The following is a 13,117-nucleotide window of genomic DNA, read 5'->3' on the forward strand; positions in this document are numbered from 1 at the left end:
TTGTTGAGTACAATATGATGTTGCAATACATGTATACATAATGTAATAATCAATTCAGGATATTAGCTTATCCATCATCTGAAATATTTATAATTACTTTATGGTGAGAAAACTCAAGATTCTCTCTTCCACCTATTTTGAAATATGTAATATTTTTAATTATGCTAAATCACCTTACATAATGAAGAAAATAGACCTATCTTCCTACACTTTTGCAGTCTGCAGTAGACTAAAATATAATGAACTCAAGGATTTTTTTGAGGGGGAGGGGAATTATTGACAAGTTTCAACAAGCAATTTTGGAAAGAAGGCAGAAAAAATTACAAAAAGCAATTCAGGCAGTCAAGTGTCACAGCCAAGGAACATGGATGTGAACTCAGTCCCAGCAGTGTGGCCCCTCCCCCTGGCCCAAAGAACCTCACCACTTTAGTACCCAGAGGGAAGGAGACAATGGTCCCAGTGTCCACCGGAGAACTCAGAGGGGCTTGGCCCTTGGGGCACTTGGTCTGTACACCTGTGCAAGGTAGTAAGAATTCATATCGTGCCTCTGAAGAATTCTTTACCCACAAAATGATTCGAAATTAAACCTGAATAGACAAAAATGCCACATCTAGAGATTTTGGTTCTATACCTCATTTCCAAATGCTTCTATATAGAGGATACTTTTTCATTCTTTCTTTTTTAGTAGGGAGAATACTTTAACAATATCTCCCATAAGTTGTTGTTTTGCCAAGCAAATGTGGGTAGTTAAAATTTGAGCTAGTGAATGGGAGTAGAGAACATGGATATACAGGAAGAAAGCAGTGCCTGGATCATATGGGGCTGGGGCAGGGCACAGGGGCTTCCATGGCTACTGCCCAAAGCACCTGTTTGGCAGTGTGGAGAGGGGAGAGAGCCAAAGATATCACTACCTCCTTTGCGCCCAACAGCCTTGCCATGAAACCAGCTCCTTGGGCTGGGATGTGGGGAATCAGTAAGGGTCTCTTGTGGGGAGTGAGACCCATCTTGCCTGTAAAGAATTTTGTCTTTTTCTAAACCAATGGGGAAAAGTAAATATTTAATAACTAGCTCTAATAAGTTATAGTCTATTTCTAGATTTCCTCAGGGCCTTCCTACTTCCCTTAAGTATCCATTACTTTGCACTTTAAATTGATAAAGTTTAGCTTATTTATTTTTCTTTCAAAGTTTTCCTATTCCCCAAGAGGTGGTGTGTCAAAGTTAAATCACAGATAACAAAATTAATTGTTGAGTGTTGAAGATTAATTGAATCATTTTCTTAATATTTTGCATGTTAGGAGGAGCAAATGTTTTGGATTCTGTTCTCTTTTGCTTAAAATTCAGGTCCCAGCATCCCTTCTGAGTTTCTCCTTGGGCTCCTCCAGGAGACAGACGTCTTTCCCAGGTAGGAGTCCTTGGGCTAACCAGGCAGCCAGACATGAAGAACATGTTATAAATTAGAACGAGGCTGGTGGTTCTGAGTCAGTGGTTCCAGAAGCTCAAAGAAATATTACTGCCTCAAATAAATCACTTTCCCTGGGATCCTCTGTGCTGAAATGCACCTGCTCATGCTTTTGTGCACTGAAGGGGAACAGCTTTTAAAGATGCTATACACTATTTGTTAAATAGTAGTATGAGTTTTTCACCTTAATTTTTTCTTTGTTGGTAGTACAGTTTAAAAAGTGTAATTGTCTTTCTATTTCTTTGAAAATAAGAATGTGTTGACAGGAATTTAATGGACCTTAAATTCAAGAGCTAAAGAAAGTTTAAAATGTGCTTCATGTGGGAAAATTCAAGAAAGATGGGCTAGAGAAATAAATGATAATATTTTTAGCTGAGCCATGATTTAAAGATGCTGAGAAAAAGCTGTTGTTAATCACTTTCAAATTATGAAGTTGTGAAATGAAATAAGGACCTTGGTGCTCAATGTCATAGATGCTGTTAATAGCAAAGCTCAAAATTCAAAAATCTCTCCATTTGAAATGTCTTTGGGTGAGAAAACAAAGCTCATTTATCCTCATGGATTGTTTTAATCATCAGGGAAGTGATCTCTCTTGTTCTTCATTGACAATTTCCATATAATCAGAAAAAGGTCAGATTCATATATTTTAACTACCCACACTTCAGATTTATTTATTAAACACTTCTTATGGGCTGAGCAAAGGAAGACTTCCAAAGGAAACTTAAGATATGGATGTAGCCACTGTGAGTAAAAATGAAAGATGGAACAATTACTGGAAATTTTGTTAGATCCTGAATTATATATTTCAGGCTTTAAAGCATGAATTAAGGGAAGGAAAATTATAGAGCAAAGTCTTGAAGAATGTTTACAGTATGCATAATTAGGAGGTGAGAGGTAAGAGAGTCATGGCCAGAGGAAAACTATGACAGGAGATGGAAATTGGAATGACAGCCAAGTGTGTCGGGGACAGAACTCAGACCCATCTGTCACTGACATCTTCCCTTAAACCCAGGCACAGAGGCCAGGGACTTTTAGTTCTATCTTGTCTACTTTATTATTTACCTCTTAGAGGACTATTGGCCTGGAATATCCTTCAGGCTGAGTGTTGCTAATTCCTATGTTTGGAGCCCAAACACATTTGTATTCTCTGTCCCTCTACCTGAGTAATACCTGGCCTTTTGGGTTTGTTCCCCACAGGGAAAATACACCATTGCAAGAACCTTATGACATGCAAGATAAATACTATGTCACATTTTTGAAGTCTTTAAGTTTTGCTAGCCACAAATAAATCAGGAAAACGTCTTTGCCACCTGTGTTATCTTGGTGGCTGTTAGCCCCAGGAACTGACTGCAGGTGGGAGCAAAGACGAGCAGGAATTCATAAGAGCTTGGTTTTCCAGAACCTTAGAATGTCACTGACAACATGAGGTGCTTACATTTGACCATGGTTGGGGACTGTTGGAATGACTGGACTAGTGGGAGAAAGAATATAGAGTTGGGGAAACCACTGGTACCTGGCCTTGTGTAAATACTGCAATAATCTGTCAGATCATCAAGAAATAATTCAATTTGTTGGAACCTATGTCATTCTAACAGAGTGACTCAGAACTTCAGAAGCTCCATCTAAACAGACATCTTTCATGGAACTCTCACAGAACTTCGCCTGGTCAGACAGTGGCCTGGGGCCAACAAGTGGTCCTTGCCTGTCTGGGCAGGAGAGGGAGAAAGGTGGGCAAGCAGTGGAGAAACTGCCAAACTCCTGCTCTTGCCCCTGGGGCTAGATCTCAGCTCTGTAGCCACATCCAGCTGTACAGTGTGGCAGGAGACGTGGGCAGCCATGACAGGAGAAGGAAGGCCATCTTGGCTCCAGCAGTCATTTTGTTTGTTCAAATATCTTTAATGCCAATTGCCAGTATGACCTAATGAGACATGTTATTTCATTTGAGGGTGACCATGAGAGCCAGAACTTCTTGCTTACTTTAAGCACTGATCTCTTTATCTGCAGATTTTTCCTCTAAAGCCATACTAAGCAAGTCTCATTTTTCTTCTCTGTGTTGGCCTTCATGGTTTTGAAGCTGACCTCCATCTCTACCAGGCCATTCCTTCCCAGACGATGCTGACACTCTCCAGAAAACTAAATGACTTCTTCAAATGCCCTATGGCAGTTCTACAAGCAGAATCTTCTCTCTAGGTGACTGGACATGCCCTCAGGGTCCTGGAAGTTTGGAGGCCTGGACCTCCACAACTCACTGCCTTCCTTCTGCTTTAAGAATCAGAGATATTAGCATTCCTCAATCCCTGCATCTAAAACCTCTCCAGCTTCCACAGAGACCAAGCATGTATCCTCAACCTAGCCCCAATCTCAGTGTCCTCACATATGGAGGAAAAGTGTAGCACCTTCCTTGCTGGGTTGCTGATTATCTCAGGTGCAGTAACAGTAGTCACCAAAGGGCCCTGTACACTGGGAACTCATGTGCCCATGGACATTGCTGCTGATGATCCAAAACACTTGTTCATGCCATTTTGCTGACAAATGTTGTCCCTCCCATCCTGGAGTTTTGAAGCTGAGGATTTTATTTTGTCATTGTCACCATCACTATTCATTTCCACAAACATTTTTATGGCTTATTTCCCCTTTGGTTCTTCTACAGTCTCCTCCTGTCCTTAGACACTGGAACGGTGCCCTCTTCCCACAATCTGTCTCCTAAGCATCTCCGTTGGCCATCCATATTGACCAGAGTCCCAACAGGGAAAACTTTGCATGGTGAGGTTTAGGTAAAACAAACCACAAACAGGGTTTTATAACATGACAGCATAAGTTGTTCCAGAAGTATTTGGTATGCTTCCATTCCACATTAGTGATGAATTAGTATGGGGGTAGAGGGGAAGATCAAGTATGCTGAAGACTCATGTTAGATTGGGGATCATGGTGAGGTCTAGGGTTAAATAATTCACAACTGCAAGCCAACCAGTTTCCTTAGTCAGAGCCTCTGCTGTGATCCTTTGTGCTTCTAGTTTGAACACATTGTGGCAAAATAGTGTCATTCACAAAAACAGTCTTCTCATAAGTACTAGGACAATCTATTTCCCATAAGGCCTCAGGATCCCCATCCCACCTTCGCCACCCTTTATGGGCTCCTCCCTGTTCATTTCTTGAATTTTGACATCCTCAAGGACCTGATGCTTGGAATTTTCTCATATCATGCACAACTTCTTCCTGGGTTATCATAACTTTTCTCATTGATTCAATTATCAACTAAATGTTGTGTCCTCTCCAGTCTATTTATCTAGCCCAAGTTGCTTTCTGAATCTCTAGCCCCCTGCTAGAAAACGTGCTCATATGCAGCATCTGCAGAATCTCCCTGAATCAGATCCCAGACAGGCCTGCTTCTCCTGGAGTCAGCTCCCCTTCTTGCCTCCCAACCCCAGTTGAAGAGCAGCACAGCTAAACTGTATCTCCCTGATTCTCTTCTCTCGTCCCAGATCAGCATCCAATCCACCAGCAAACCCCAGATATCTGCTTCTGCCCTCTCATGAACAGTTGTCTCCTATCTCTGGATTTTGGTTCCAGTCTCCCAACAAAGCTTCTTATTTCAGTCTTACTCCTCACCAGCAAATTCTCCAAAGGGCAGTCAGTGTGAATTTTCTAAAGAGCAAATCTGAATTCATGTCTCCTTGCAGCCACACCATTCTGTGGCCACTGCGGTCCTCAGGACAGAGTCAAAATATGTCAGCAAAGCCCCTGAGTCATTTCAAGAGTGGCCGTGGCTTCTCTCTGTATCTCTTCCCTGCTTCCTGCCAGCTCTTACCACCACTACAGCTGAGCGGGTTTGCAGATCACTCTCCATCTCCACCATCCTCCAAAGCCTTTCCAAGTCCATATTCCTTCCAATTAGCCCATCTAAATCCTCATTCTCCCTACATTTTTTGTACCACCTTCCTTGAAAATAATGTTTCTGACCTCTCCTTAGCTCTGAAGTAAGGTCACTCCTTACTAATCTGAAATAATTACACAGCAGATTAGTTTGAATGAATAAAATTAATTAAATTCATACTTTGAAAGAATAACTTTCAAGTATTAGGAATACTTTGAACCTACAGCTAAAATGTTACAGCCTAAGCTGTATTTGTATTTTTATTATAAAATAATTTCATTTTGGGTTCAAATATTTATGTGGAAGAATTCACACACTGAACTTATGTTGCAAGTGATTTCTCCATGGAAATTGCAATGGTGTTTGTGCCCAGCTCTGGGACAATTAGTATTCATTCCTAGTTAACAGTGTTGAATTAAGGAATATCAAAAATAGATACCAGGCAAAATTAAGAAGTACTGCCTGAAAGAGATTTTATTCATATGTGCTAGAAAATAGAAATGCAGAAAATGAAATAAATGAAAGTAAGCATAATTATGTCTTAAGCAAAAACAGATGTTTTTGACTTATTTAAAACTATAGTTCATAGTTTATCTCAACTACTTCGATTATTCTGTTTCCCAAAATTCAAAACTCCACTCTTGGATACCAGAATATAAAAAGATACAACTCACAGTTTAATGGCGTAGAAACTTGACATTTGTCTCACCCCCAGCCAATATGGATCTCTGTTTTGTTGGTCCTCATGAGGCTGTAGGACTATAATCAATTTATTTAGCCTTCCAGAATACAAATTCAGTGACAGACTTTGGTTTTATATTTTACATGGCCCTCTTTACTTTCAAAGTATTATTTATGTAGCAGACTCTTAAAAATGTAAGCATATTTAGCACTTGGTCTCAGATTTTGTTGTTGTTCTTTCACGAAGTTTACTATTTTCTCTTAAATACATTTTTTGAATTCTTTATTTAAAGCAATTTTAAATTTAGGCAAAATTAAGAAGAAGGTGTAGAGATTTCTCATATACCCCTTGCACTACATATGCATCCCCCACCAGAATGGCAATTGTTATAGTCAGTGCACTTGTACTAACAAATCATAGTCACATAAAATTCATAGACTGCATTAGGATTCACCCTTGTTATTGTGTATTCTCTGGTATTCTCTGATTTTGAACAGATATATAATGGCAGGTATCTCTCATGATAGCATCATACAGAGTATTTTTCACTGGCCTAAAATTCTGAGCTTCTGTTAAATCTGGACAGATATTTGAAAAAGATTTAGCATATAGATTTTATGTTTTGGATCAAAGTCTTCCTTCTATTTTGGTAAAATAGAACTATGCTATTGTTTGATTATTAAAAATGCAAATAAGAACTCGTATTCACTGTCACGTTGAAGCAAAATAACTGAAGAATGACAACCAGTGTACGTGAATGTTTCACCAGTGAATCATTCCTGCCTGGTGGTGGGGAGGCTCTAGCCTAATTTGCCAGCCACTTGTCACTTTCCATGACATCTTTTTGGTGTGTGATTCCTCCCTAAACTGGTCAGATTTCAGCTCCACACAGCAGTGTTTTGCTCTCCTCAAGCCACAACATTCACTAACTGGTCTTGGAGTCTCAGTGGGACTTAGCTGGGGCCACTCAGCCATAGTTTTGGGAAGCTCCAGTAGCCCTACCTACCCAAGCCATCTGTGCCCTCTTGTGTGATTCCATGGGGACCCGCCTCAGGGTAACTGATTTACAGGGCAGTCATGGAGCTTCAGGTACAATGAACTCTGTTCTGCCTTCCAAAACATATACTGGTACATCTGAGATCAACTGGAAGTAGTATCAGTCAGCCCGACACCAGAGTAAAAATGCCTGTGAGCATTGGGTGCTGAGAGGGCAAGCAGTATGTGGAGACATCACCTCTGTTCTTCCAATCCCTTGCTTCTCCATGAAATGCTTCCTAGAAACATGTTTAAGCCTTTGAAACAAACTATTGTGTTATCATGGAAGAGACAGGCCAGTCCCTGTTGCCAAGTGACAGATGATTTTTTTCCACCATTTAGCCTTCTGTTATTGAGACTCATGTGTTCCAAGAAACTCAAAGTGCTTCAAAGAGAACAACATCTACTCAGCCTCTCTGTAAGAATTAAAACCCTTAGCACATAAATGCAGAGATCAAATCCAAGATCAATCAAAATCAGAATCAAACTCTTGTTGACAATCACTGGGGTTAGAAATCAGATTATTCCAGGCGTGAGGATTTTAGGATCATGCCCCTTCCCCAGTGAAATGTCAGCATTGTGCACAATGAGTTGCTTTCTCCCGAAATGCCAAGCTGCCTGTCCTGGAAACTGGGTAAGGTCATGTTTCTCTGAATAGCAATATTGTATTTGCTATTGCCATTTTGATGTGAGAAACAAAACATAAAGCTAATATTTAGATGCCCTTACCTTTATTGTCAGGGAATACAGACTCTCGGATTGCACATTCCATTCAGCCAGTGAATAATGAGCTTTGATATAAGTGAAATCCATGCCCTTCACAGCCTGTCTCACACAGGACTCTCTTTTCTTCCTTCGCTGGTATTCATTTCATTGGCTTTTACCACCATTGCACTGACAAAACAAGAAATCAATAAGTAATTATGGATAGGTAAGGGAATGCCTACAGGTCTCCTCCAGCGTCCACACCACAGCAGGTGGGAGAGTGAACCCAGCCCTTGTGTGGCCTCCTCTGCCTGTTCAAGGCTGACCACTGCACATAAATGAGCCAAGAGTCCTGTCCTTGCAAATTGAAGTTAATGGCTCATGTCTGACATCCCTTCATCAGCCTGGTCTGCTGGGCATTTGAAGAACAATCCTAGTTTGTGATGAAAATCAGAAATCTATTTTGAAATATCATCAAGGAAAAAACACAACAAAGTTAAAATTCTAAATTGTGATCCTTAAGCTTTGCAGTAAGAAGGGTGAGATATACTTTAATACTTCCTTTGGTATGTACCATTTTGAGAATTAATAGATTTTATTCTCTGGGTATCTCAGATAGTCATGGAAAAGCACTAAGTCCTCTGTAGAAGTAAATTAAACCACTAAATGCAGAGCCATCATTTTATCAGGGAACCCATTCACCAGGAATTTATTAATGTTTCAGCAGTGCTGGAAAATTCCTCACCAAGAGATGACTGGAAAAACACAAGGACTTCTAGCTAGATTCTAAAACAACCCCAAGGCTGGATCCCTCAAAGTTCACAATTGTAGTTCCTCTAGTGTTTTCTTTTCCAAACTGCTTGATATGAAGTTAGAGTAGAAAATGAAAAGGCTGAAGTTAAACTCACCCATGGTACTTTCTACTCCATAAATCTGGGCGTTTACTTGTTGATGTTTCTATTGAAAATGAAGGTCTTTCTTCATGAGGTCCCCTGACCTTTCAGAGAGAATTCTCAGGCACTCATCATATGATATCTGTCCAAAAACAAAGGCACAAATGGGAACAGAAGCAAAAATCAGTTGTGCAAAAGTGGAAATTAATGCACATGGCAGTTGCTAAATGAGAAGTGACTAAGTTATAGCTATTGCTAGGACAGGTCCCCAAGTCAGGGAAATCCACATAGCAGTGCCCAAATTAAACATTTCCCCTATAATACCACTTTATTACAGAGCATCACTCATGACAAAAATACCCTACAGACAAAAGACAGAAAAAAAAAATTGCATCAGTAACTAGAAAACTCAGGAAGTTTAACGTAAACGTACAGTGTACGTGCATTCTTGTGGCTTACTTTGGGTGATCACATCAACCTTACCCACTCCATCTTCAGTGGATCCCAGTAGATTTGGGGGTGTCATCTATGAGAACCTCAACTTGGCTGAGTGTGCTCATGCTCCCCACACCCTCCTTTTCTCCCTCCCTCTCTCACAAAAGACAAGCTGTGTCTTTACCCTTCCCAGTGCCAACAATGAGGTTAGACCAAGTGGGAAAGGAAGCCACAGTGAGGAGATCCAACCTGACCAATGCAGTTATATCCTGCTTTGGTGCACTTGGGCTATGGGAGATGTCCACCGGCTAGCTCCTTCTCTCATGAGGGCAGTGGTTGGTTTATGGAGAAGTGCCACCTGCTGCTGAGAGCCTTCTGTCTGCTGCCTCGCCTGGGCCCAGCCTCCTCCAACTGCTCAGAATTATGCATCAGCCTCAGGCTTCTGCTTCTTTACTGTATATAGACTGGTTAGATACAAATTCTGCGTTCCTATAGATAACATAGTTTTGGAAGTCCTGTTTAAAAAGAAGAGTAACTTTATGATTATAAAATTATGTACCATCCTCCGAAGGAGCCCATGCAGTGGGAGGACCTAAAATTTAAGCTTCTTGTGCTACATGGTCAATTTGCCTCTGACCCCAAATCATCCTGCCAATGTTACTCAAGACACCAGCTCTGGCAACACCCAAACTCCAGGGAGCCCATGGTCAAGCTCTTTAAGAAGTTTATCCCCTGGATTTTAGGAAATGGTGTGTGAGGAATACTCAGCCACTGGCCACCTTCATGAAGTGACTCTCCTCCACCCTCTAGAAAATTCCTCTCCTAATCTTAGACCATATGAAAGTGGGTCACATGCTAATACTGTAGAAGCCTATTTGGTCTGCCACTGTTGCAGTTCTGAACAAATGCTCTAGAACTGTAATTAGAGAATGGGGGGCCATGGAGACAGTGTGGAAAATCATATTAACACAGGCCACAGTACCCTGTCAGGTCTGTAATTATCTACAAGTTTTTATAATGCTAAGTCATTATGTTGAACAAACATGACTCAAAGGGAGTTTGAAATGGATCACCCTCTGGATTTACTTCCTACTGCAACACTAATAAATTACCACCAAAAAAGTTAAAAATACCAAACATAAGTGATCTTGCAGTTCTAGAAGCCAGAAATCCAAAATAGGTTCGCTGGGCTGAAATCAAAGTGTTGGCAGGGATGCACTCCCTCTTTACATTCTCCAGAGAGTCACCTTCCTTATGTCCTCCAGTTCCTGGAGGTGGCCTGCATGCCTGGGGTGGTGGCCTCATCCTCCATCTTCAACGTCAGCAACAAAGCATCTTTGAGTCCCTCTCTCTGCTTCCATTGAGCACCATATTGCCTTCCCCAGCTCTCACCTCCTGAATCTCTCATGAGGAAGGACGTGGTGGTTGCAGTGGCCCTGGCATCCTCAGATTGACCTTGTCCTTTGAGATCTTAATCATACCTTCAGAGTCCTTTTTGCCATTTAAGGTAGTCTATTCACAGGTTCTGGAATTAGGAAAAGGACATCTTTGGGGCCCATTACTCAGCCCCATACCCTCTCACATGAAAGTCTGAATGTAATAGTCAAACCGTGAAATAACACCTCTTGGAGTCAGGGTTTGCCTTATCCTCACCCGCTGTCTTCACCTCTAGAGTGTCAACCTCATCTTCAGTGTTCACGTTGACCCTCAGTCTGTCCACATAAGAGACAACTGGAAATGAACCAGAACATGTGCCTCCTTTTGGAGACATGCCACCAGCTCTAAATCATGTGGGCAGATCTCTCTACCTGGAAACCTAACCAAAACTTAGTGTTTCTATTACAAGGTGGAGATTTTTTTAAAAGGTTACTGACATGTTTATACCCATAATGTGCATGTTCTGTACATATCAACACCAAACTCCTTGACTCTCCGTGCCCAGTTTTTATCAAAGCACATTTTTGGAAGATCCCATTATGCTTACCTCTCATTGCAAAGGATTCTACAGCAGTTACCAGTTGACTTCAACTTTGAAAACCAGCCATTTATATGACTCCTTAGTCCTATGCAGGAGGCCAGTGCAGTGGGCAAAAAAGAAGACCTGTAAGTTTCCAGATTATTAAAAAATAATCTTGCACAATGCAAAGAGCATCAGTAATGTCAGAGGAAGAATCGAGGTCATAAGATGTGGAAATATGTTGAATTTTTCTTTTTTTCTACTCTCCCCGTCTTAGCACACGGTGCCCTTGACAGGTTGGCCAAGTGTCTGGTGGTAAAAACCCTAACGAACCCACAGTTCTCACACATCCTCTGAGAGTCACTTATGCTAATTGCCTGATTTAACCAGATGACAGATTTACCATGACATACATAGCATCAAATAATGAAATGCATCAACTGGTTTTATTCTATGCCATTCTAAACTATAGTACCCCCTTTTCTTAAGCTCCTTGTGTAATATCACATGATTCCTCTTAGTCATCCTCCCTGTCCTAGTAGCAAATGACCATTTCTACACTCATTCAACACATATCTGTTGAATACCTACTATGTCTTTGACTCTCTTCTAGTTTCCCAAAGTGAACACATCCATATTGGCTTGCCTTTCCCCAATTTCATAAAGACAATTCTTTTCAATCATTATTTCTTGATTGTTTTACTATAGGCTTATTTTTACCAGGCTCTATTCTAAAATAGAGATGTATTTTTATGCCATGCATGGCATTGTTGTTACCAAGACTAGACTTTTCTTCCATGGGTCATTTTTGCAAGAAGCTATTGCTATGGCCATTTTTAGATACTCATTCCTCCCCCATTTCTCATCAGGATCTATGCCTGTCTCTTTCTCTATTCACACCTCAATTTAATTAAATTTCATCAGAAGCCAACTGTTAGGTGGTTCTGTGTGCTGATTAAATAAACCTCCATTGTAGCTACCTGGGAGCTTAGGCATGGCAGGGGTGCATTCAGTGACTCCTTCCCTGTCCACTGTGGGGCATTCTGCAGAGACCTCAGATTTGGGACCCAGGTCTCAACCTCTCATGAGCATATATGGAAAATACCCGATTATTTCCAATGTCAAAGTGATCAAAGTGCTAAAAGCCAGACATTTGGATTTGTGAACCTGAAGGCAGGACTTCGTTCAGTTGCATCCCAAGTTCAACTTTGCAGTATTGATTGGAACACAGAGGATAGAGTTAAAGACCTTCCATGTCACATCTTTGGGTTAAAGTCTCAAAAATGACAGCAGGGAAGTCAAAAGGACTAATTTGGTCTTGTTTCAACTTCCCAAGCTCTCCTCTCCCCCATCCTATTGGTATAAATGATTAATTTGGGGCAGTTAACAATGATATTACTTTCTTCAACTAAATTATATACATTTCTTTCCAACCTGTCAAATCTTCTTGGTAAAGTGGGTTCTTTAAGATTAGGCCAACTGAATTAAATTGAATTCACAAAATGAATTTACAGAGTCTTTTTGAAAAGATGTCACTACAGGAGATCGTCATATATACTGAACCTTTAAGTATCCAAATCAATTTAATTAAATTTCATTAGAAACAGCAGAGCTGAAACTAGCTACTAAAAGGTACTGTCATGTCAGGTGATATTTAGTACTGCATTAAACTGCAAATACTCACTTTTGGCACTTAAAATTTAGTTTAAATATTTAACTTTAATGAGTTTTTGAATTGTTGATGGAATTAGCTTAAATGAATCTTTAACAAACAGTTTACCTTAAAAATAGATGGAAGCTTATTTTATTAAAGCCAAGAGAAGCGGAAGGTTTCACTGATATGCAAAATTTCCTGGGTCTTCAATTACTGGGACTATGCATGGGAGTATTCTGCTTCCATTTTTTTTCTATTTAATGACCTTTTATTGAAATAAGGACAATGTATAACTACCACTAATTTGGAATATTTTCTTTCTCTGCTTAATGTGATTACATTAATAGGTATGTACAGATAAAAATGACTCGAAATGAGCACCATTTTGAAAAATCAAGTTTTTCACATGTGAGACTAATGTCT

The 13,117-nt window shown here is 40.4% G+C and overlaps 1 pseudogene; it reads left to right on the forward strand.

The window, feature by feature from the left end:
* The window catches only part of LOC144256029 (catenin delta-2-like), a 67,769-nt pseudogene that overhangs the window by 38,474 nt on the left and 16,178 nt on the right, over positions 1-13,117 (forward strand).

The sequence above is a fragment of the Urocitellus parryii genome, chromosome 7, assembly GCF_045843805.1.
Source record: "Urocitellus parryii isolate mUroPar1 chromosome 7, mUroPar1.hap1, whole genome shotgun sequence".
Classification (NCBI taxonomy): Eukaryota; Metazoa; Chordata; class Mammalia; order Rodentia; family Sciuridae; genus Urocitellus; species Urocitellus parryii.